Source organism: Columba livia, chromosome 3, assembly GCF_036013475.1.
Source record: "Columba livia isolate bColLiv1 breed racing homer chromosome 3, bColLiv1.pat.W.v2, whole genome shotgun sequence".
Classification (NCBI taxonomy): domain Eukaryota; kingdom Metazoa; phylum Chordata; class Aves; order Columbiformes; family Columbidae; genus Columba; species Columba livia.
In genome coordinates, this window is record NC_088604.1 from 31,582,280 (window position 1) to 31,607,532 (window position 25,253).

At 42.1% G+C, this 25,253-nt stretch overlaps 1 long non-coding RNA gene across 1 annotated transcript; it reads left to right on the forward strand.

Annotated features, from left to right (window-relative positions):
• The first annotated feature begins 8,145 nt into the window (after positions 1-8,145).
• On the forward strand, positions 8,146-16,380 carry LOC135579231 (uncharacterized). The gene is made up of 3 exons (XR_010471944.1): positions 8,146-8,338; positions 12,480-12,583; positions 13,037-16,380. It is a non-coding gene; the product is annotated as an uncharacterized LOC135579231 (long non-coding RNA).
• The last annotated feature ends 8,873 nt before the right edge of the window (positions 16,381-25,253 follow it).

Consider the following 25,253-nt stretch of genomic DNA (forward strand, 5'->3'; position numbering starts at 1 on the left):
AGCAACTGTCCAGGTCACTCTGTGGATGATGCTGATTTACTTAATCCGTGTAATCTTCTTGTATGACAAATGGTAAATTCATTTTTTGGGGTGAATTCAGCTCCATTTGTGATAGAAATGTAAGGCTTGGGAAGTAAGAGGAAGGTCTGTGTGGAAACACAGTCTTCTTCTGGCACAGGTCCTGGGCAATACTGCAGGGAGGCTCACTGAACTTATCCCTCCCTGGAAACCTGATATCTTGGAGGCACTGTATAACTACTGCAACATTTGTCAAGGAGACCTGGTCTTCCTGAAGTGCATCAGCAGAACTATTGTGATTTTCCAAAAAGAAGGGATGGTTAAAGAGAAAAGAGGATGAGCATGTTATTATTTATTTGATGGCAACGCCTATCCTAAATCAAATAATTGACTCTGCTGTAATCATCCCAGTAAAGGTTTCTCAGTGAATGAAAAGCAGCAATCTTTCAGAGTCTTGGGAAATAAGATAAGTGCTGGTAAAACCAACTATTTTTGTTATCCAGTTCTTAACAGAGGTGGGGTTAAAGATCCTAAATCAGAGAATCTGGTAGGATGCTGATGTGTTTTGGGTGGGGTGGGTGGTGCTGCAGGGAGCCGAGGCTGGGTTAGGACCAAGCCATGGGGACAGCCAGCTCCATGCCTGGGTGAAGCCCAGGTGTGGGGCAGTTCAGCCCATTGCTGCTCAACAGTATCTGAGCTTTGGAAGGAATAAAACTGCTCCATGGGTCTCATCACGAAGACTACTGCAACCCTATCACCTCAGAAAACCTTAGCTATTGTTCATCTATTGTCTCTTATCTCTTGGTTGGAGATCTGGAACGGTAAGAAAGTGCTGGGGTTTCCTGTATTGATTGCAAGATTCACTGCAGCAAGTTGAAATTTTCATCCTAAAATTAATCTGAGATAATTCATGGGTTTTCAGTCTTTCACTGGTTTTAGCCATTATTATTCTGTCAGCTTCAAAGTCCTGATTGGCATCACTGTCACTAGAGCAGAAACACACCCCTCATTTCTAACAGAATAGTCTCCATATCTCATCAGAAAGTCTTCTTCTAGGAAACTCCTTGCTTGCATGATAGCACTCTGAATTATAAAACCCCTATGAGAAGGGGTATCTATCAAAACATATCTGTGCTTTTTTTTTTTCTAATCCATAAATCAAGCAAAGCAGAAAATAAGAGATGAGGAAGAACTTTAATTCAGTATCACATTTCCCTGGTAATAGAAAAATTCAGCACTGTAGAACATAAACTGACCTAGTCTGTGCAGTTTGTCAGACTTTGCTACACAATGGATTAGATCTCTTATACATCTCTGGATCAAGTTGGAGGCACATATCCACTCTGACACACTTCACAGAAGTTTGACATGCCAATGTGGAGAAGGTAGCTAAAATAACAGCAGTCTCTGCTTTAGAGACAGGTCTGTGCTGCCATCCAAATCAAAGGTGTATGCAGAGCAAATGGTGGAGAAGGTGTTTATCTGGGTACATTTTTTAAAGGTCTTTGTGTCTTTGCAAGAAGCTTTAGGAAGAGCAGAGGCACTCAGAGAGAAAGCAGAAGTATCAGCATGGCAAGGAAAGTTCTACGCAAAAATCTAGGGAAAACAAGAGATAAAATGGCAGGAGGTGAGCATTAATTGACAGAGCATTCCCTGCATTGCTTTAGAGCTCAGAAAAACAGAATTTATCTTATTCTTTGTGAGCAAATAATGTTGCATTAAAGCCATCTGACACTATCACAATATATTCCCTTTGATAAACTGCTTTAGACAGTGTGGTCAACAGGCTGGTTGAGAAAGTGGTAAGAGCTCTAAAGATGTAAGGATAAACAGTGCAAAAGCGAACAAGTAATGAGAATCAGATCTCCTGGATTCACGCCCCTAATATCACAGTTCTTGGATGCCTAAAAGCACTGCTGGATTCACAGAAACACAGAATAGCTGAGGGTCCAGCACCCTGCTCAAGCAGGGCCATCTAGTGCCGTTGCCCAGGAGTGTGTCCAGATGACTTTTGAGTATCTTCAAGGATGGAGACTCCACAACTTCCCTGGGGAACCTGTGTTAATGATCAGTCACGACCACAGTGATAAAGTCCTCCTGATGTTCAGATGACATCTCATGTATTTCAGTTAGTGCCTCACTGGACATTACTGAAAAAGAGCCTGCCTCCAATCTCTTTACACCCTTCCTCCAGCTATTTATGTACATTTATGAGATCCTGCTATGAGCCTTCTCCAGGCTGAACAGCCCCAGCTCTCTTATCCCTTCCTCATAGGAGAGATGCTCCAGTCCCTTAATCATGTTAGTGACCCTTTATTGGACTCTCTCCAGTATGTCCACGTCTCTCTTCTACTGGGCAGACCAGAACTGGACACACCACTCCAGGTGTGGCCTCACCAGTGCAGAACAGAGGGGAAGGATAACCTCCCTTGACCTGCAGGCAGCACTCCTCCTAAAGCAGTCCAGGATACCGTTAGCCTTCTTTGCAGCAAGGGCACATTGCTGTTCAACTTGGTGTCCACCAGGCACCCCTAGTCCTTTTCTGTAAAGCTGACTTTGTCCTAAAGCTGACAAAGGCAGTGCTGAAATGCTAAGGCAGCGATAGTGATGGTCATATACTGCATTCAGAGAACACTGCAGAACAGGCTAATGTGTAGACAGGCTGCCATGGACGACACTGCTAGATAGGGGCCTAAATTTAACATGCCTGAAAAATGAATTAAAGTTCAAGAGTTGTAGGTCATAGCACTGTAACAGAGTGTACCAGTAAGAATTTCCTTTATGGCTCCTGCAGTCATTAATTTAGTGTATGGAAATCATGTGCCTACCAGAACTGGAGAAGAGCTGGAATTACACTTCAGCCAGAGCTTGTGCGCTATTATTATCTTATGCTTCATTATTATCTAAATGCAGAGCATGTTCTGGAATCAAAACTCTATTTCTGTGCATCTGGAGATAAAAATTCTGGGGAGAAAGAGTAGCTATATAGCTATTTTTTAAATTCTCTGAATATTGTTCATTCAGACAGAATTCACAAACCAATAACCTTTTCTCATATATTCATTAAAAGATTACCACCAGCATGTAAATGAGATATTTAAAATCTTAATCACTCTATCACTTACAAATACAATTTGAGATTTTCATGTAATTACATTGCAAGAAATTCCATAAAATAAAGGTGAATAATTTATCACTTACATTATACAGCTAGAAATGGAGACTCCTAGGTGGATTGTGAAGTCTATTTTGATTTGGACTTTTTAAGCAACAAGAAATAACATTTTAACATATGATGCTGTAATATTGGATAAGATCTTCGTGATACTCCAAAACACAGACAAATGGCATGGACTAATTGGATTGGGACACACTAAAGCTGAGGGAGGAAAGAGGAAGTACTAGCATATGTAACAACATATGGATAATGAAAAAGCATATGCTTATTATAATAAAATTTTGCTTCTGATATTTAGAAGTTGTGTCATAAGGAATGAGTATCACAGAATTACAGAATCACAGAATGTAAGGGATTGGAAGGAACCTCGAAAGATCCTCTAGTCCAATCCCCCTCTGGAGCAGGAACACCTAGATGAGGTTACATAGGAAGGTGTCCAGGCGGGTTTGAATGTCTGCGGAGAAGGAGACTCCACAATCCCCCTGGGCAGCCTGTTCCAGTGCTCTGTCACCCTCACTGAGAAGTTTCTTCTCAAATTTATGTGGAAGTCAAGGTCCATAATGCAAAATTGAATGCATGTGTATGCTGAGAGTCTTTACCACGTGTAGAAGTGACTCTTTCAAATGACTTAAAAACCAAGATTGTGTTTCTGTGAAGTCCATTTTGTGGACATTAAGAGATGCAGAGAGTAGCCTGCAAATGGAAGAACTGCAAGGAGGGACCCATCTGTCTAGTAATGGCTATATCGTAAGTGCACTAGCTTCTGTGACCAGACATTGGTGGCTTTCATTTGTCACTGTCTGTTCCCAGACAGAGCTTCTACCACCTTCCAACAGTGGTCTGCAGAATGGCAAACAGCAGACACAGCAGAATGGCTTTTCCTCCCTTAATACTTCATCAAAGTGTTTGGTCTGATCTGGTTAGGCTTACAGGAAAGGGAAGTGCACATCAGATATTTGTGTTTGTTTTTTTTTTTTGAGAGCACTGTGCAGTATAGACAAGGACTTGTCTATATACAGCTTGTATATAGCACAGACAGCTTGTAACAGTCTGAATAGAACTTGATTGCCAAAATGAAGGGGGCAGCTTCACAATGACCATGTATTTCATAAGTGTATGACTATACTTTATTTCCCCATATTTTTAATCTGGCCCTTATATTTCTTATTGAAGTTGATCACAGAAAGTTGCTCGCAGAAAGTAGTTCTGCTTTGTCAAAAGCATTTTCTAAGCCAAACAATGGAGCAAAGCCAGGAGAGAGTGCTTGCAGCATCATCAATCATTTCTATGCATCCATAAATGTTTTCTGCTTCTGACTTCTGAAATTAATCCATCAAATTTGCTTTGTATAAATCGACAGGAAGGCGATTTGAATCTTCTGCCATAGGTAAAGGATGTGCTATTTGTTTCGGTTGCCTCCAGAGTCATGTTGTTGTTTGGCAGGGCCCATGATTTCCTTCAGCTCTGCATTGACTCCCTTTTTCTCCTTAAGGGCAACAAAAAAACATGGACATAGATGAGAGCATCTCTTAAAAAATCTAGCATTAGCTAAAAGGAGTGTTAATACGAGGGAGATGTGTGAAAGAGAAGGCAGATAGCGAGGGTACAGACACAAAATGAGCCAAGGCGTAACATTAGGGAAGCAATTGATGTTCAGCCGTAGGTGGGTAGCCTGTTTTGTTCTCTACAGCATTTACTCCAGGAAAACCCAAGCTAACTCCTTCAGGAGAGAAGCTGGGTGCAGCGGGAGCTGCTCTGGATCACGGTGGGCACCAAAATCCCTAACATTCTGTGATTCTGTGATTTTGTGTGAGCAGCAGTTGCTGCTCTGGACCGTGGCGGGCACCAAGGGTCTGCCACTAGTGTGGAACTCGCTTTAAAGTAAAGCATTTGACACAGTCTCCCATAGCATCCTTGCTGCTAAACTGAGGAAGTGTGGTCTGAACGATCAGGTAGTGATGTGGACTGTGAACTGGCTGAAGGAAAGAAGCCAGAGAGTCACGGTCAATGGGGCAGAGTCCAGTTGGAGGCCTGTATCTAGTGGGGTGCCTCAAGGGTCAGTACTGGGACCAGTATTTCAATATATTAATCAATGACTTGGATGAGGGACTAGAGTGCACTGTCAGCAAGTTTGCTGATGACACCGAGGTAGGAGGAGTGGCTGACACGCCAGAAGGCTGTGCTGCCATCCAGTGAGACCTGGACAGGCTGGAGATTTGGGCGGGGAAAAAGTTAATGAAGTATAACAAGAGCAAGTGTAGAGTCTTGCATCTGGGCAGGAGCAACCCCAGGTTCCAGTATAAGTTGGGGAACGACCTGTTAGAGAGCAGCGTAGGGGAAAGGAACCTGGGGGTCCTGGTGGACAGCAGGATGAACATGAGCCAACGCTGTGCCCTTGTGGCCAAGAAGGCCAATGGCATCCTGGGGTGTGTTAAAAGGGGGATGGTTAGTAGGTCGAGAAAGGTTCTCCTTCCCCTCTACTCTGCCCTGGTGAGACCACATCTGGAATACTGTATCCAGTTCTGGGGCCCTCAGTTCAAGAAGGACAGGAAACTGCTGGAGAGAGTCCAGCGCAGGGCAACAAAGATGATGAAGGGAGTGGAGCATCTCCCTTATGAGGAAAGGCTGAGGAAGCTGGGTCTCTTTAGCTTGGAGAAGAGGAGACTGAGGGGCGACCTCATTACTGTTTATAAACATGTAAAGGGTGAGTGTCACGAGGATGGAGTCAGGCTCTTCTCAGTGACAACCAATGATAGGACAAGGGGCAATGGTTCCAAACTGGAACACAGGAGGTTCCATTTGAATACAAGAGGAAACTTCTTCACAGTGAGGGTAATAGAAGACTGGACCAGGCTGCCCAGAGAGGTTGTGGAGTCTCCTCTGGAGACACTCAAAGCCCACCTGGACACCACCCCATGTAACCTCATGTAGGTGTTCCTGCTCTGGCAGGGGGATTGGACTGGATCTTTTAAGATCCCTTCCAATCACTAACATTCTGTGATTCTGTGAAAGCTCCCCCTCATCCCAAAGGCCCCCTCCAGCCTGCCGGTAGCACTTTTACACCACTCAATCTCTGCTGCAGCACACTTAAATCCAGACAGTGTGAGCAGGAGTCAGGCTGAAACAGCTGAGAATATTAGCAAGAAGAGTGCTAAAACCTCGTGCTATATAAGGGGTTAATTAACAATGAACTACAGCAGCAACATCGACAGAAGGCTGACAAGATACTGTATGTTCACTAGAAATAACTGTAAACAATGCATTTGGGTTACCAGATTGCACTGGAAGCAGAGAGAAATTGCCTGACTAGATTTTTAACATTATAGGGTTCATATGTGATAAAGCTCAAAAGAAGTTTTAAATAATTGTTGAGAAAATACAGAATTCTGCTGTAGAAATATTTTGCTAGTGACAACTCCAGTGGCAAAAGTGCTACTTCAGCTATCTCCTGTTAAGGAGTACAAGGACAGCATTTTGTCATGGAGACAACCTGAGTGATTTGATACAGAGAAATCAGATGGGAGGCCTCCTCACTGGCTCCTCCTAGGAAGGGAACGTGAACTTCTTGTTAAAAACTAGTCTCCTGCCAAGGTAGAAAATGAAACAGTGACTATTGCACCACTGGGAAATTTGTAGGTGGAAGCTGCCTCTGTCTGCAGACTGGTGAGGTTGAACCCCAGGAGTCATTGCCAGTACCAGAAGCTCAAACTAAAAGAGAGGAGATTCAGGACAGGCATAAGGAATACAAGTTTTACAATGAGGGTGGTGAAACACTGGCCCAGGTTGCCCAGAGAGGCAGTAGATGTCCCTTCCTGGAGACATTCCAGGCCAGGTTGGACAGGGCTGTGAGCAACCTGATCTAGTTGGGTTGGACTAGATGACCTTTGGACTAGCGGGGTTGGACTAGATGACCTTTGAAGGTCCCTTCCAACCCAAACTATTCGATGATTCTATGATTCTATATTGATATCCCCTCTTGTGTGCATTATTGCCCTAGATGTTATGCCTTCTTGAATTTTATACACAATACTATAGATCTTTTCGTACCTTCCACACTCCTGGAGTTGGGGCATCTCTTGTTTTCCTCCCAAAGTAATTCCAGAGTAAGCAAACAGGAAGTACAAATAAAGGAAAAGTTATTTACAGGTGATGAAATTACATTTCATCTAGGGTCAGCTACACGAGACCACTCACATACTTAAAATCAAGTGCGTAGTCAGGGGGACATTTGAAATTAGAGTTTTAAAAGATCATGTCAGCTCCAAAAATCTCTGTTTAAGTTAGTGCATTTTCCCAAAACTCAGTTCAGGCTCTGGGCCAGAGAAAGAAATCAGAACTCTGCAACCTACTGATTGCAACACTCAGCTGAAAGCAGGGGATAGTGCAGAGACAGTCTCTGTTAGGAGAAAAAGCTTCTGCCTTGCATCCAGTGGCTGGTATAAATAAAATGTCTAAGAACACCTTAATATAGGAATTGAAACCAGAAGTTCATGTCCATGTTTGCCACGGATTCAGTCATCACGTGCAGGTTTTTTTCTCTCAGGTAGGTCACATTAAGAATTGAATGCATTGTGATGTTGAAAACAATTTCAAAAAGCCTTAGAAATTGGGAAGACCCCCAGTAACTACTGCTGGGTTGCAATCTGAGTTGGAGGGAAGTCTTTCTTTAAAGTAGAAAACGGTGATGAACTGCATCTCTGTCAAATGCAATTATTACATTTCAACATTTAGCTGCCACTTCATCTCCAACAGGAACAACATATTTAATAAATGTGAGATTTATTTGTGTCTCCAGTTTTGAAACAAATCCATTCTGAACTCATTCTTTTTTTCAACTTCTGTTCATGGACATGTTATTTAAAAGGAGGTGAAAGGATTAAACTCAGATCTTAGTTCCCATTTGTCATGCCTGCTGTTTTGAGGAATACTGTTTCCCAGCAGTTTTGAAAGCTCTGTGTCCAATCTAAGGGGAAACCATTTCGTTTCTTTAGCTGGAGTTTCCGCTGGCACCTCTTCTCTTATGGCATGCTGAGATTAAACAGCATTTTCTAGAAAGAGATCAGCACTTCGAACAACTAGACACTGGCTCGGCTCATCAAGAAGGTGGACATCGCAACGCTCTGTGCTTGTGGAGGGAGACAAGTAATATATTTTGGAGTATATGGCTAGTTCTTGTGTATTTTATGCATAATTCTTACTATGTGCATAATAAGATTATGCAAAAAATCATACACTTAAAGGATCTGGACCTAAATATTAGCCCTCACTTCTCTTAAGCAGGCCTAATTAAATGCTAGTATTTGACATCTTCTGTTTCCTCCTCTCTCCCTCTGGCTTTCATCATTAGAAGTCTTTTTTTAAAGTGAAATGTCCTCTTTCAGACAATGTTTCTCAAATTATGTGTGTATTTATGTTTCTTAAATCATCCTTTCCTGTTTGTTTCTGAATATTCAACTTAACTGCATGTTTCCTTTTTCTCTTGTGCTTACCTTGTTTTTGTTTCCCAATCCATGCTGCCAATTATGTGCCCCACAAAACCTCTCTTTAAAGTACGTGCTGATATAATGATCACACATTTATAGATGGGTCTATACCTACAAACTTTAGATATGTTCATTAGTTTTGCTTCATCTGAGACACTTAAGTAGTTATTCTGAGTCTCTGAAAAACCCATATGACTTTAGGTAAATGCCCTGAGGATGCATACCCAAATAGCTGTGCTTTTTCTTATGCCATCTGAAGCAAGTCATGGAAGGAAGCTTAATATTAATAATAAACCAAAGTTTGTAAACACAGCACCAGATCTCAGTGAGAACCTGCTGCTGCAGTGAAACCCTGTGATGAATTTATTGAGAGCAAATGATCTCCTCTGCAATGATGGGGCACAGCATCTCTTTCCAGAGGAAGACTATAAGGTGAATTAGCAGGTTCCTGCCCTGGCTCAGGCTGCCTGGTGGGGCAGACAGGAAGGGATTCATGTGCACACCTTCCTTGGGGGACCCTGCACCAGCCTCCCACAAATGTCAGCACTTGGACCACCTCCAGGCAGCAGCCAGGGCCAGGTGCCCCACAAGTGCTATGAGTGTGCTCCCCCTGTCTTGAGCAGGAGGTGGGAAGCCCCACAGTCACCAATGCTTTTTGAAATCCTTACTGCTTTTCCCTGGATTAGCAGCTTTCCTGGATGTGTCCAGCCAGCAGCTCTCAACCTGCGCACAAACTGTGACCTTCTCCTCAGTATCAGATGCCTCTTTCTTGGGTGCCCAGCCTGAGAGTCCTCATCACAAGGGAAGTATTTGTATGCATTAGCATGTTGCTCTTGAAAATCCAGCCCATTTATGAAATCCCAAATCGGTCACATATGAAAACATTGCATCCTAGCCAATGCCCACTTTATGTATAATTCATCCAGACCTCCTTTATGTATAATTCATCTGGACAGACCAGAAAGAGCCATTTTGGCCGGGCAGCACTCTTCTTCCATGTAAAATACATTTCAAAGTATAAATGCAACTGAGGTCTTACCACTACTGCATTTATTGCCATGGACTTTGTAGTGTGCCAAGATTCTTTTTCGCTAGTTTTGAAAGGATCCCAAACAGCAATCTTCAATCATTTCCCTTTCCACTCTTCTCCTTATCAGCTGTCTCCACACATCAATTCCCCCTGAACTTTTGTCCTCTATTTTTATCACATACAATATTTGTCTTGACTTATTTAAATTGCAGGCTCTCTGAAGAAGGGAATGTGCTTTATCTGCTTGGAAGAAGTGGCTGTGGAGATGTATGGCACTATAGAAATGCTTTGTAATACTAATAACACAAAATGTGTGTGAAGTTTGTGTGGTTTATGGTTAGTAGATTTTATGGTGACTAAGTCCTTTCTATCGCTTGAGATGACAAACACCTTTTTTAATGCTCTGAAGGCATTTAAAACCCCTTCTTGTACTTCTTCTGTTATCATAGAAAGATAAGGCAATGTATCTTTTTTATTTTTCTATTTTTAATGTGGGAGGCCTGCGGGGAGGAGGGAGTGTTGCACCTCAGCTGAATGTATCAACAGAAATCACCCAGTAACATTTTTAAGTGCTAACGATGCGAAAGGTAAAATTCTCAAGACAAAAGGCCTGAGGTCATGTTTTATTTACCCCACTGTAAATCAATAGTCTATTTTCTAGTGAAAAATTGTCCAGTGTAAAGTGGTATCAGAGCTAGGCCCATAAAGATCTGAACTGTAAGCATAGGTTGCAAGGGGCAATGGTAGAGAAAGGAGAACAGTAGGAGAAAGAAAAGAAATGCGAAATATCTGTTACAAAAAAAACGTTGCTGAAAGCATCTATAATAAGACTGATGAATTAGAGGCATATCTCTTGCAGGAGGGGTACTGTGTCATTGGTATTGCAAAAGCATAACACAGCCAAGAAAATTACAGACTTAGAAACACTGAAAAGCAGAACTTACAGAAAGGATAGACAAGGTGATGTGGAAGGCAGCGTGGAATTAACACCAAAGAATAATTTTATGTTTGATGAAAGAATATTAGGGCTTTATCTGCCACAGAAGAACCTGACTGAAGTCCTGATAAGAAGGAGGGCTACATTAAATTGAGTTTTGATTCTGTCTTAATAGAAACTTATGTGAAATTATTGCACCTCCCCAAGCTTTTAACAAGTCTCTGCCTCACGTAGTTCTTCAGTTATTTTCTGCATAATAATTTCTGCATAATGCAGTAGTAATTGAAGGATGTTCCCTTTCTCTGCTTAGATGATACTTTAGGAACTGAAGTTTCCTTACTGTCATGCATTTTTCACCATTAAGAGGCAGTCTGCCTATGCCAGTAGGCAGATGTCCTTTATAATGCAGCTCAGTATTACTTAGATACCACTGCAGAAAGCTGATAACATAAAGCAAATAAGTTGGATGAACATCCCTTTCAGAAGGTATCTTCCCTTATGCCTCGATATCAAGAACTGGAGAATCAACCATTTATTTTCCTGGTATTTTGAGCTAGAATTCATCAACCTGATGTTTAAAAATATGATGAGTTTAAATTTTATGTCTTCCAGTTCACAATGATTAGTTCCTGCTGTGTCCTTAGTTACTTACAGCACTATAAATGCCAACTGTATATTTAGAATTACATTTAGCACATGTAGAAAACAGGAAAATTTGTCCCTTAAGCCTTAGCAGTCTATTTCATAGCTGTTCAGGCAAGTGTTTCTCCAGGGAGGTGCAGTTTCCATTTTGCATCCATTGAGCCTTTGGCCTTTTAATGGAGCCAGCAAACACCAGGGCCCATGCTGGATGTGAAACACCAGACTGAATCAGGAAACCACTTCTGCATCAGACAGTGGTGATCTTTGCTGTTTCTCAGTCTGGCATTTTCAGAATCAGTGACTTGCTGGCAAGAGACACTAAGCTCAAAATACAGTTTTATTATCAGTCCCCTGAGCTGGCCACTTCACTAACAATTTTTATTTCATTTATCTCTGCATTATACTACCACTGCTAATTATAAGGTGTAAAAATTGTGGGTTTACTATCAATTTACTGCCTTTGCTATCTGCAGTTTTCAGCCTATTTGTAACTCTTCCGGACTCTTATTCTAAACCAGTTTTAACACAGCACCTTTTTTCTTCTCACGTACAGGCTCAAATTTTCAAGTTGCATGGGCAAAACTTCCCAGCATTTTTCTAGTGTCAGATTTGTTTCTCTGTAGCACTTGACACACCCAAAGATGCAGAGGAGGATTTACATGAACACTTAACCTTCCATGCTTCTAATTAGTGTTTACAAACTGGGATTTTGCAAGGTTAATTAGATATGGAATAAGACATACAGGCACTCGAAATCAAGGATAAGATTCAAATCATATGAATCATCTGTGACTTCTTTTGGACCATGACTTCAAGAGATTGTCATCCAAACTGATGCTCAGGAGTAAGCAGAAAGCGTATCTCCAAGCAGCCAAATCTCACTCCTGGGTGTCTATCTGTAGTAATTGAGTAGACACTCTCACTTTCTCTAAATATGCACGCTGTAGATAGACACACACCAGTGCTCAAATAAATCAAGGGAAAGCAGCAAGCTGACGGGCCATCAGAAAACACAGCATCAGTCTCCCGAGGGGCATATTTGTACTATACCTCTACCTGAGGTGCTCCTGTCTGTTGGGAAAGCAAATGGATAATTCTGCTCATTCACTGCCGGCACAGAAGAAAAGTTATACTTTGGGAAGGTGTTCGTGTACACCAGTCTAATCTGTTCTTGTCTCTCTGCTCCTACAGTGCAGCTTGTACGCATAGATCACACAGTTTTTCCTCCTACATCTCTGAAAGCAAATCTCAGTGCACGATGCACATTGATACAGGAGGAATGCTTGCTCCAGCAGGTGAGGATATTTTAAAAGATTTTGGACTTGCTCCCATTGAGAGTAGGGGCAAAATGGCTTTTATCCCCGGGGAGTTAAGGTAAAGCAAAAAATTTCCGGCAAAGAAGCTGACAATGTAAAAATTAAAGGCATAATAAACTGTAGAATTTCCCTCAGTGATAATTTTATGGGGTGATAACATACTGTGTCTGGCCCATTCTTACATGGGTTTCAGATGAACAAAAACATCCCACTGTCCTCCCCAAAACTGTACAGACAGGTATTACTGCATTTAATCATCTTATTCAAAAAGGGACAAATTATCACACGGACAGAAAGAGAAATAGTGTGGGTTTTTTTAGCATAATCGCTGCAATCATATTACACTTTCCCCTTGCCCTGAGCAGCATGCATACACATAGGTACTCCAAACCCATGTTGCCGGTGGGTTCTGGTTATGACCCTTCTCCACAGTTTTAGCTGCTCCTGGTTTCCCTCACAGAGCCTGAGTACCCACTCCCCGGGGCTGCAGCTGGCAGCAGTGACATCGCATTTCTCTGATGTTCTGGCTTGGCAGTTCAAAGTCGCTCTGTGGAAGAAGACGGTTCTCTGGCGCACAGCTCTAATTCTTATCATTCTGTCACAGCACAATATTATCAAAGAAGGGATTTTCTGTGATTAGCAAAAGAAGGCATTAACTGTGGTCATTAGCATTATCAATATACCGAAGCAAGAAAAACAGTGCAAAGCTACAAAGAGTGTTTGTTTTTCTGTATCTGAGCATTATGGTAAAATAGGCTTCCTCAGTTATTAGATAGCTCATGAATAAATATATTATTATGGTAGGCATCATACGCTTGCTATGTTAAACACAGTCTTCAAGTTATTGTTCTTAAGCTCATGCGTTTCAAGTTGTGTGATGGTTTTATGCAGAATCAGCTTAGAGAGAGGGGGAATTGCATGAGCAGCAAAATAGTTTCCTCTCTGCCTGAGGTGTTGATTTGCATCAGTCCCTGAGGCAAAGTTGACCCCTGGGAAATAGGGATTTGCTTTTTGGTAAAACTCCTGCAAGAAGAATTGCCTTGCATGCCTTCTGGCTTTTTCTTCTCAAGATTGGGGATATATGTAAATAAAGAGAGTTATACTTAAATTATATCTACAGTACAGTTTGCACTGTAATGTAGAGATACTTCAGAAAGCCTTTAAAAAAACTAGCTTGGCTCCTGAAAGCTGTTTGCAGCAGTTTAATCTGGTTTTCAGTTCTGTAGAGGTCTGCTGTGGGTATAAAGAGAGCTGGCCTGGAGCTGAAATGCAGATTAAGCTGGGGCAAGAGAGAAAGCTTCCAGGACTCTGGGTAGCATCTTGGTGCTTTTCCTTGAAGAAAACCCTGACTCTGCATCCCTGGCATCCCCTCTCCTGTGAGGTCACCTGCACTGTGCTCCTGCTTGGGATCCAAGACATGATACCTCAGCACAAGCCTGAGATTCAGGGAGGAATGGCTGCATATTTAGGTTCAGTTCTGTGAATTGTGCCTTCTCCCTTTCAGGCTGAGAATCACTGGCACATTAAAATGAGAGGAGGTGAAGTAGATGTAAATAAAATGGGACAAACTGATTAACACAGAGAGAAGTAATTTATGAGCAATCAAAAAAGAAAAGCCATGTGAAGCAGATTATAATAAGCAAGAAGGCTTGCATATTTGTGGTTTCCTTTTTGCAGGAGGAAGAACATACAAAAGTACTTCAAGTACCTTTCAATAAGGCTCTATCTTTTCCATTTTTAAACACACAATGTTATTCTTTCTTCCATGCTTTTGAAGGGACTAAAAATTATGCTATAAATTTTCCTGAAGTCCTGCTTAGAAATTGTCCTTCGCCTCTGTGTGGTAGCAGGGCAGCAATTGGTATTGTTATTTTTGCGGATTGAATTAGACGTTTGTTGTCTGCACTAGCCTGAAGAGGATTTGTGAGCTACTTGTAACAAACTGTCTCATTTCATACCTCTTATTTTTTTCCCCTTGGGGGCTGAATAAGGCATATCAACTATTTTTCCACAATACGCATCAGTTTAATCATCAGCGTCATACACCACAGTGAGGCTGCTGCCGACTGTGATGCCCAGTTCACACAGCAGCTCTGCAGCACATCGTTTTGGTGGAGAGATGAATGGGAATAAAATGGTTTTCTTGATGTTTCTAAAAATTGCCATAAATCCAGGCTTCTTGCCCCTGACCTGTGGGCCATACAGCTAGTACTTTGTCAGGTATCTCAGCCCTAGCAGAAAGAGGGGCAAGCAGTTCTCAGACAATCAGGCTGTATTTTTCCAGAAGCACAAGTAAATGCACTTTTCACGAAGGAGTTGATTTTTTTCCCGTGTGACCTGTCCAGATATTATACCTGTCCTGACCTCCTTTCTTTGGCACATGCAATAAACTTAAGCAACTCCATCCATATTGTTGTTCATTTGAGTCCAAGATACGACACAGCAACAATGACTTTCATATTTTCCTTAAAAACGATTTAATAATACCTTTACATTTCCCTTCAAACAAAATTCTGTCTCCTTTTGGATGCTTCTCTTTACATTGATAAACAGCCTGGGAATATGCCATCCCAGCCACCTGCTAAGAGCCTTTATCACCCTCTGCGGTCCCATCCTGCAACAGCTCTGGCGATCAGCAATCCATGTTTTGGCTGGGACCAGACAGTTGTGTGTTTTTGTTGTTTTTATTGTTGTGGTTTTGTTTGCTTGTGTCCTTTGGTTTGTTTGTTTGGTTTGTTTTGTGGGGGTTTTGTGTGTGTTTGTTTGTTGTTTTTTTTTAATCTGATGGATGTGAACATCATTTTGCTTGAGTCTTTGCTCCACTGCATTCCTGTTAAGTGTGACTGCCTTCCCCAAATCCTTGTTAATTTTTATTCCAATTGTGTAAGAATTTGCCTACCCTGGGCAGGCAGAGCAGCCACCAGCCAGCCCACCCTTCTGCCTCCAACAGCACACTTTGCAAAGGTGTGCAGGGGTATTTTTTCACAGTGTGGTTTAGAGAGCCCCTCACTACACATCCTTCAGTGACACAAAGAATATCGTAACATAGATAAATGCACTGAGCTGCAGTTTCTCCAGAACCTGGCTGCACCCTTCCCCTCACACCGTTTTTAAAGCCCTATGGAGTCAGCCATAGTGAGTGTGGCAGGGACACGACACTCCCCACCCCTGTGACCGAACCCCACACACTGGCTGTAGTCACGTACACCCCCCTGATTGGGGGACAGGCAAGGCAAGACCCCCTGCTCAGCCAACAGAGCCCTTGGCCAATGAAACACCTCAGCTGAGAGAAGCTTCTGGACCACTGACTGTACATGGCCACAGATCAGATTTTGACATAAGGTTATAAACAGAGGCCACTGGAGACCCCATTCTGAAATGGTGCCCTCGGAGCAGTAGGTCTTCCATCGGGGTCTCTCCCCTTAGGATAGGAACTTGGTCTAAGGAAGCCATTTGAGGTTAAGTGCCCCACCATTTGGTGAGCAATTGTGTTTTCTGGACTGTCCTTGAACACCCTGGCCTTATTGATGAGGGATTAGGTATTCTGCGTATCCTTGAGAGTCCTCCTTTGTGAGCGGGTGAATGCATGCCTCCAATCATCATCCGGAGCTTTAGGAATTCCTGGTGTCCTGTGTGTGTTCTCTGTGTGGTAATTAGTTCCGAAATGCTATCCTGAATCTGTAGTTATAATGTTGTCGGAGTGCTGAGTGATTTTGATAGACCTTGTTTCTAGTTTGTTTTTTCTGCTAAGCTGTTTTAATTAAAATAAAGTTTGCTTTGAGCTTTTTGTCTGACTGCTCTTGTTTTGGGTACCTCTGTGACAAAGAGAAGCAAAAAGATACAATCTGTACCTGTCAACCCTAGAGCTATTTTTGTGGCCCTGTATTTTCATGCCTTTAGGAAAGCATCACTGAACACCTCCAAGGGGTGGTGGTGCTGTCAGACATTCTCCATTCAGTGCTCCCCTCCTGTCACTTCCCACTGAACCTCTGACCCTTGCTGATACACTTGAGGTTTATTATTCTCCAATTCAATGAGATCTTACTGTTTTCAGGCTAGACGTTAGCTCATCCTTCCACAGCAAGTCACCGAGGACAATGAAATATAGCAATTACAAAGAAAAAAGGTAGAAGGGAGATGTGCTCCTTGCCCTTGGCATGCTCTCCCAGATTCCAGCAGCTGGCAGCCTAGCAGCATTCTGAACTGGAGATTGTGTCTGAATTAGCATGTTTAATAGGCCACAACAGGCCTGTGTTAACAAATCCATCTAATCCTTTTTTAAATGAATGTATAGTTTTGGCTTCTAAAATAGACTTAGCCCCATAGTTAAGTTTTGTACTTTGTGAAGAAGAACTTCCTTCCACTTGCTTCAATGCAGCTGCATGACCATTGATTGTAGTGTTGGCCTCTAGGTCTTGCATCAAGTGCAATAATGGATGCAGCAACCTTGAATGCTTTAACCAATAGTTAGCCACCAGGTCAACAGAGGTGATCCTTCCCCTCTACTCAGCACTGGTGAGGCCATATTTGGAGTGCTGAGTCCAGTTCTGGGCTGCCCAGTAGAAGAGAGACATAGACATACCAAATAGAGTCCAGCAAAGGGCCACTAAGATGATTGAGGGACTGGAGCTTCTGTGACATGAAGAAAGGCTGTGAGACCTGGGGCTGTTCAGCCTGGAGAAGAGAAGGCTCATGGGGGATCTCTTCAAACCTGGTGGAAGGGTAAAAAAGACAGAAACAGAGTCTTCTTGAGAGTTCATGGTAATAAGTCAGGAGGCAATGGACACAGGCTGAAACATGAAATGTTCATTATGAGGGTGGTCAAACACAGGAGCATATTGCCTAGTGAAGTGGCAGAATCTCCATCCTTGGAGATTTCAAAACCTACCCTGTTTCCCCGAAAACAAGACATACATTTATACATTTTTTTTTCTCCAAAATATACTTGTTTTTTTACATGTATAGCTGCCTAGACATTATGTAAATTGACTTTTTAAATTAACTGTTAACTAGGGCTTATTTTTGGAGTAGGGCTTCTATTTTGAGCAACCTCAAAAATACTGAAAAATCATGCTAGGGCTTATTTTTGGGGTAGGTCTTATTTTTGGGGAAACCCAGTAGCTGGGAAAGTCCCTGAGCAACTTTTTCTGTTTGGACCTGCTTTGAGCAAGGGGTTGGATTTGGTGACCTTCAGTGATCCCTTCCAACCGAAATTATTCTGGTTCTATTAATGATCATCTTCTACTGAAGTCCTCATCTTGTCCATGATTCTAAGAGTTCTTGCCTATTTAACTGCTCCCTCTTGCAGGAGTCACTCAGTACCTTGCTGCCCACCTTCATGCAATTTCTAGTTCACCTTTTCGAGATGGTGAGACATGCAGCCACCAGTATCTTAGCCCTGAAAAAATGAATCTCTGTTTCCTCAGAGCTTGCGCTGCTGTTGGTCTCGTTTTGACACTGACACTAACTATTTATGATGAGTTTCAGTGAGCACACAGCTCCCATAAATAAAGACATGAAAATTTACAGTCACTGAACAAAGCCAAGGCCTCCTTCTCTTCTTGAGTCTGCAAACAGCCTATTTTTGCTAGAACCCGCAGCACATTAATCACCAGTCTTCCTTTTTAACCTCACAACTGCAAGAGATCTGTGCAAATATTCTGCATGGAGGCATCTGTGTACAATGTTTTTTTTGCTTTCCAATTGAGAACACTTCCATCAGCTTCTTGAACTTTCCATGAGAAGCTGCAGATCAGAGTCATCCCATGTCTGCACATTGGCAACCACCAGGATCTGAGTTAGGCTGGGTGCCCACACCTGTGTCACCCCTCTGAGGAACCATGGTACTTTCTCTGACCTATAAAGGCATCCTAATAGATATGGTCTTGAACTTCCTATGAGCTACACATACACCTTACTGTGTCTCCTTTTCTCCAACATATGTTGTAGATAGGACTCCAAGGGCAGAATATAACTCAAGGCTACAACATCTGAGTGCAGATGTTTGCATGAATGTGTTCACAGGCACAGTAATGGTCTAAGTACACAGTGGGACATTTAAGGGTTTGGTATAGTTGCCTGCACAATTGTTAAATACCATTTGGGATCTACTTGCATAGTCAGTTCACTGTCACCATAAAGCCTGTGTTACTCTGGCCCAGCCTCATGCAGACGGCTCAGATGCCCTAAGGCATCTCAAATTTCTCCCAGTGTTTGTATGTAAGCAACTATCTCTAGCTCTTGGCCAGCAAAATTGCTCCTGGGCTCCACTCACTGCTTTTACTAGTGGTTTGGTTCAGTTTGTCCACAGACAGGCAGCAAGAGGTGCTGGAGACACATCTGCTTTCACTGCCAGTCCAGTTAGGAAGCCCAGTGAGAAAATGCCACCTTCCTGATTCATGAAGCATAGACAAATATCAGCCATTTCTTTCAGGTGTGCAAGCTTTACAGCTGGAGGAGGAGTTTTGTTTACATATTGATTTATATCCTTCTGAAACCATACCTCAATGAAGAATTATGTCTTTTTACATATATTCAGTATTACATTTCTGATTCTTTTGCTCTAAGATTTCCAGAATAACAAAAACATTCTCTTTTCTTACTTTTGCCTTACATGAGAAGAACCTTTTTAAAGACAGGAATCATGGGGCAGACATTCCTTCCAGCGCCATCCTGTACTCTGCTAGCAGCTCTTTTCTCCCCTGGCATATATCTCTACACTGTCTAATTGTGTCTCCAGTTCCCAGTTTCGCAAATGAGTGCATGCTCTTAATGAGACTAAATGATGGACAAGTTTCCAGCTTAAGAATGCAGACGTTTCCTCTTCATTGAAGCCTATTTCCAACTGTTTGTTGGGTTTTGGTTTTGGTTGGTTGGTTGGTTTGTTTTTTCGTTTGCTTGTTTGTTTGTTTTTTCCCACAGTTCAGAGATGCTAGATTTCTCACCTTCCATCCTAAAACTTTAGCCATTTGCTTTCTATTCCCTGTATTTCTTCTTTTAGCATTACTATCACTGCTTTTAGCACCATGTTGGTTTATTCACCTCTGCTCTTTTAAAAACGAATAAAAACTGTTTGCTTTCAGGCTTCATCTCCCTGCATGGTGTCTATTATACAAAGATTTCCAGTGAAATTGCTGGTGTGTTTTTGTTCATGCAGTGTGTGTACCCTTACAGAGGTTCTCTGTAAATACTCACTGAGCAATATCCTCCACCATAATCCTTGCATTATTTTCCAAAGGTCAGACCTTGTCATAGCTTGTGATGTTTGCTGGAGCACGTGTAGCTTCTGACACTGTTTTTTGAAGGCTCCAGCTTCAGGTTTTTGCATAGCTTTTGTTAACGTCTGACTCTTGACTGTCAAAGAGCTAGTCATATTCCGTAGGCTTCATACCAGTTTGCTTAGACAATTCTAACTTTGTGTTGATGAGGATTGATCCCGGGTCTTGCTGGAACTTCTCTCTAAATCTGTTGCTCCTTTTCCCAGTCTCAATCTGGTCTCTGCTTAGAAATAGAAACCTCTAAAATTGGAAGATGAGATCAGTTGCAAAGTCTGTTTTGTACTCTGGAAGCACACCTGACACTTGCTTCATTTTGCCACTATTCCTCATTTTTATGCAGTAACACAATTTCATTATCAGTCAGAGTTAATTGCAAGCTATTAAAACCAGAAAATGCTTCAGAACCTGCAAAAATCAGAAGTGTAGCCTTTTACTGCACTAGACACCAAACTCAAACCTTCTCCAGCAGTTTTCTACATTTCTGGAGAATTTCACCACATATTATTTCAAAACCTGCTCTGTTCTTCTTCTTCTGGGAAATTTTCTTAGTTCATTTTTATTTCTGTACCCACACAGCACTCATTTTGCTTTGAGCTGCAGGAGATGACAGAGCAGTTTTGTTTGGTATTTAAGCTTTGGCTGGTCATGGTTTCAGCTCGTGAACCTCTGCCCAATGAAAGACCCAGTTCTGACCAACACTTGCCAGCACCTGCTGAGGTGCAGGTCCACTAAGCCTCCCTCCCTGCCGCTGCAAGAAAGGCAATGATAATGCATGAATACCACCATGGATGCTTAGGACACAGCAGGAAGACAATTAACAAACTTAGTGTGTTACCTCCAGGGTTACAGGGCATCACACATCTGCTTGCTTGCCATAAACATTACTCCTTCTGCCTTCCCTAAATGTAATGGATCTTTTCTGCTAAATGAGTCCATCGGTTTATGCAAGGAGACAAATACCTTTATTCTCCTCCACCCATCTGTGTGCCTTGTGTAGCCTGAAAACTGGTATAAAACAAGAAGTCAGCAGTATATGGGGAAAGGTAAATAAGGTACGTGTATGGCATTAAGTGATGGGCAGCCTCCTGCACAGAATTCAGGCTACAGTGTCAGTTGCAACGGGGAAGTGAAAAGAACAGGACAGATATAAGCTTTGAATTAAAATGAAACCCACCTTATGACACGATTTCTTCTTCAGTTATATGTTTTAGTTTAATGTATCCCTGTTGGTGACCAAGTCAAGGAGCAAAAGCATGGCTTGCTCTCAGTTCAAGCTGCAGACCTATTATTCTGCCAGTGGGAAATAAGTCTTTTGCAGTCTATTATGGGAAGGAAAATTGCTTCATCCTCAGGAATCTAAGTATTTCACGAGCTAGCAATAGGGAGCCCATACAAAGCTATAATTTGCAATCTGAATCTAATTTCAAACTTCATCTCACCAAAAATGAAAATTAATGTATGAAGGAACTCCTTGTATCATAAGTACTCTCTTTCTGAATTCTATTACCTTCTGAGTTAACCCATAATTTAGCTTTTTTAAACAAATCAAATTGAAATTGATGAATGCTTTAAAGTTTAGAGTGTAATTTCTTTGTGTACCATATCTTAACAAATTACAGTCAGTTTAGGATACAACCAAGTGTACATAATATGAAATAAGCTTGTTAGGAAGCCTTCTTGCTTAGGTTGCAGAGTTTTCAAATCCTCTTAGCATAAAGGAAAACTTTTAATAGACCTTATTCAAGTGTGTTGGAACTGTGCAGTCCTGCACATCTCCTAGAAATACAGGATAAGGACAAATAATCACCATCGTAGACGTGGTTTTAACCTCTAATTCAATGCATACATAATATATATCCTTCTGATCTGAAGAACACTACATTGGAGAAGACAGGCTAGACAGAGATTGTGTTAATGGGAGTGACAAGAATGATTTTGATGCACCAGAAAGACAATATTTCCCAAGCCCAGGTAGGACAGACAGCTACACTTTTATGCAGATGGTGTCTTTTGAATAACATGTTCACAAAAGATTTAAAGACAAGATTGGCTTGATAGGTTCAACAAACCCATGTACCAGGAGGAGGTTTCTGTTACCAGCAGGAGCCTGTATTGGCTGTGTCAAGGTGGGGAGCCTCTTGTACGGCAGGTCCATAGCTTGGGGTCACCTCACTTCAACCCTGGAAACAGATCAAGCAGAGAAAAGGGTTGTATGTCAACACACATGGGCAATGAGTGAAGGCAAATCCTGCAACAAAGGGAACCCCAGGCCACCTCTGATCGCTAAAGGACCTGCTCTTACCTTCCTCCAGTCAACTGGATTTGACATTTTCTATGCCAGCCATCTACCCCACTCTACCTTTTTTTTTTTTTTTTCTGAAAGACTTGATAGAATTCAGCTCTTTCCAAGAGTAAGCTCATATAAAAGCTAGGAAAAGTAAATAAATGTTCCTAACTAGTTCCTTGACAAATTATTTTATGCTTTCAAGCAGAAAATTGTGTTCCAGCAACTGATTTCACTGATGCTGGGGATACACAATTTTCTGTCCCTGTGAAGGCTTCCTTGAATTTGGACCAAGTGTCAGACACCATGGAAAGCTCTGTACACAAATTCTCAGGGAAGACTCACCAGGACCCCAGCAACTAAACCCTCTGGAGATCCTGCTGTAGTGGGCAGGGGATGCTGCCCCCATGCCACTATGCCCTGCCTGCCGGGGGTGCTGCCGAGCTGCCCGAGGGGTGAGGGACACTCACACCGGCTGTGGTACCCACCAGGACACTCCCTGGGGATGCTCATGTCTGAGATAAACAGGGATGGCAGAAATACCAAGAAATGCTCAAATGAAAATTGTTCAGCAACCTTAATTCCCCCTCTGATGCATACATATTACCTAACCTTGAAGGCCTGGGTTTGAAGTCTTAACATTGATTGTCATTTCTTACCTGCAATAAGAACAATGCAGTTTCCACATCTTCCATTTCCATAGGAATTGTTCAGTGAGCACTGATTTAGTCAGGTTTGTTTCATATTTCTGTTACTTTTTTATGGATACTTCTAATTTTCAGGTAGGAAACCTGGAGAAATAGCAAAATAGCCTACCTAACATGGGTTAATGTAGTTATTTCTCTGTGGAGGGAGAGTAATCTCATGAAACATGAGTGCTTGTTCTTGTGATTGTTTCTGAGGGTCATGTGGTACCTTTTTTTCTGACTTGCATTACCAGTTGCTTCAGCTCTTAACTTGGAGGGACTGAAGAACATGAGGGGCTTGATATGACATTCTCACTCTTCGTGTGTTCTCATAAGCGAGCTCTCAGTCCTTTGGCAGCAGAATAAGAACACGATCCAACATAAATCAGCATGGCCAAATGCAAATGGTAGGTCCAAATGGTGATCTCTACTTATGGTAAAGAAGCAGATTATTGAGGAGTAAATCAAACTGAGATAAGTAATTTTTCAGAATCATTCAACACTGGACTGGACAACATGTGATGTGCCTAAATACAGAGGAAAAGCCTGGATGGGCTGACAGGAGGAATTTGTGGAGCAATAGTTTTCTTTTGGAGAGCCATGGAAGCCCCAGTTTCCATGACATCTACGGTGGCCTTCAGAAGCCATTAATTTAGTGTGATCCTAAGTGGGGTAGATCTATCATTTTGAAGATCATATTTTTATGTAAATGTTAAGACAATTGCATAGCATATTAGCCTTGTGTATTTTCATGAACAACATTTTTTTTGTACCACTAACAAATATTTTTCAGAAGCGAAAGAAGGCACACATATACTCAGTGTGCATTATTATTTATGCATATGTATTATTGCTAAATAATGTATGTTATTTTGCAATGGAAGGTTATTCTTGTGCCTATTGACATTAGTACTGTTGTTTCTGCAAACAGTTGGATTTCTCATACATATGCATTACCTTGCCTTTCTTGCCGCACAACCAGGTAAGCAATCATCACTCAGTATTTCATTGTGTGAAATGGCAATAAAGAGTCTTGCAGCACCCATTGCTTTCACAACCTCTGGCTCTGTCCTTTAAAAAGTGCCATTTTAAACATCACTTCCCAGAGGCACAGATGCTGAAGAAAACAAGTCCTGCAGCAGAACTTCAGCTCCAGAGCTGGGGGTGAAGTGGCACAGGTCACTAGGAGCCCACCCATACATGTTCCTTCCTTCCCCTGGGGGGCAGCAGAATATTGCTGTTAAGGTCAGGTCATTTGATGCTAGGCCCTTGGGACTAACATAACACAGCTTCCTTGGCTGGGCTGAATTCTCCTGCCATGTATTCCTGCCATGCTGGAAATAATCGGTGGTGCTACTGGACAGGAAGAACATTACCAGGTGAAGAGATTGGGTTGAAATGCGATGCTTCTAATGAAAGCATCAAATGAGGCAAATTTCTAACCTGTAGGTACTTTCAAGTTGCAATTTGCCCCTTGCCTCCCTTAAATTCCACATCAGCTTTCGGAAGGTTCATGTCTGCGATGCCGGATTGGTTTATTGAAGGTGTTACATTGGCAGAGCTGGAAAAATAATCTCTGCCTTGTCACAAAGGTGGGACCTGTAGACCTATAGATGGTCCAAGAAGTCTCTGCATCCTCTTTGTGACACACAAGTAGTTTGTCCTTTCATGGGCAGGCACAGTGAGAGTTGTCTTTCATATCCCAGGACACTCAAAGCATCAGATATTTCATCTGATTGGTTTGGGGCTTTGGGAGCAGTGTGAATGTCTCACAGAGCTCATATGGCTCAAGCTGCTCAGCACAACTCCTCTGCACTGCTTTGCTAATGCTTTTCCAATGTCAATAGTCACCTGGGCTAGAGGTACCATTCTTAAAACAAAAGGGTCTTAAGACATTTCTCCTCCCATATTAAGTTTAAATGTTTGGAAACAATGACAGTTTCCTAAAGTAGTGAGATTGCCTTGCAAACCATTAACATTTTGAAAACACAATAAATTTGAGAATCTCTTTACTATTCCTACTTTTGTAGGAATATTTTTCAGTTTACTTTTCAACTCTTTGGGTGGTAATAAAGAGACAATCAAAACAAAGGGTACTTTCATATACACGGTCACAAGTCCTACAACAGGCTACAACAGGATGCCCTTCTCATCTTCACCTGCTGCCCCTTGCCCAGGCTGCAGCATAACTTTGCCCATTTCTAGTGGCAGGCAGTTTTGCAGTAAGCAATGGGCCATAAGAAAATTAAGGTGGCTACAAGCACATCTCATATAGTTTTTTCCAATCACAGTGACCTCAAGAGCATTCATTGCAAGGTGGCAGCTTGGAAGTAAAAGACACCATATCCCACTATCAGTCTCACCACATCCTCCCTTTCAAGTGCTGTTTGGAGAAGCCCAAG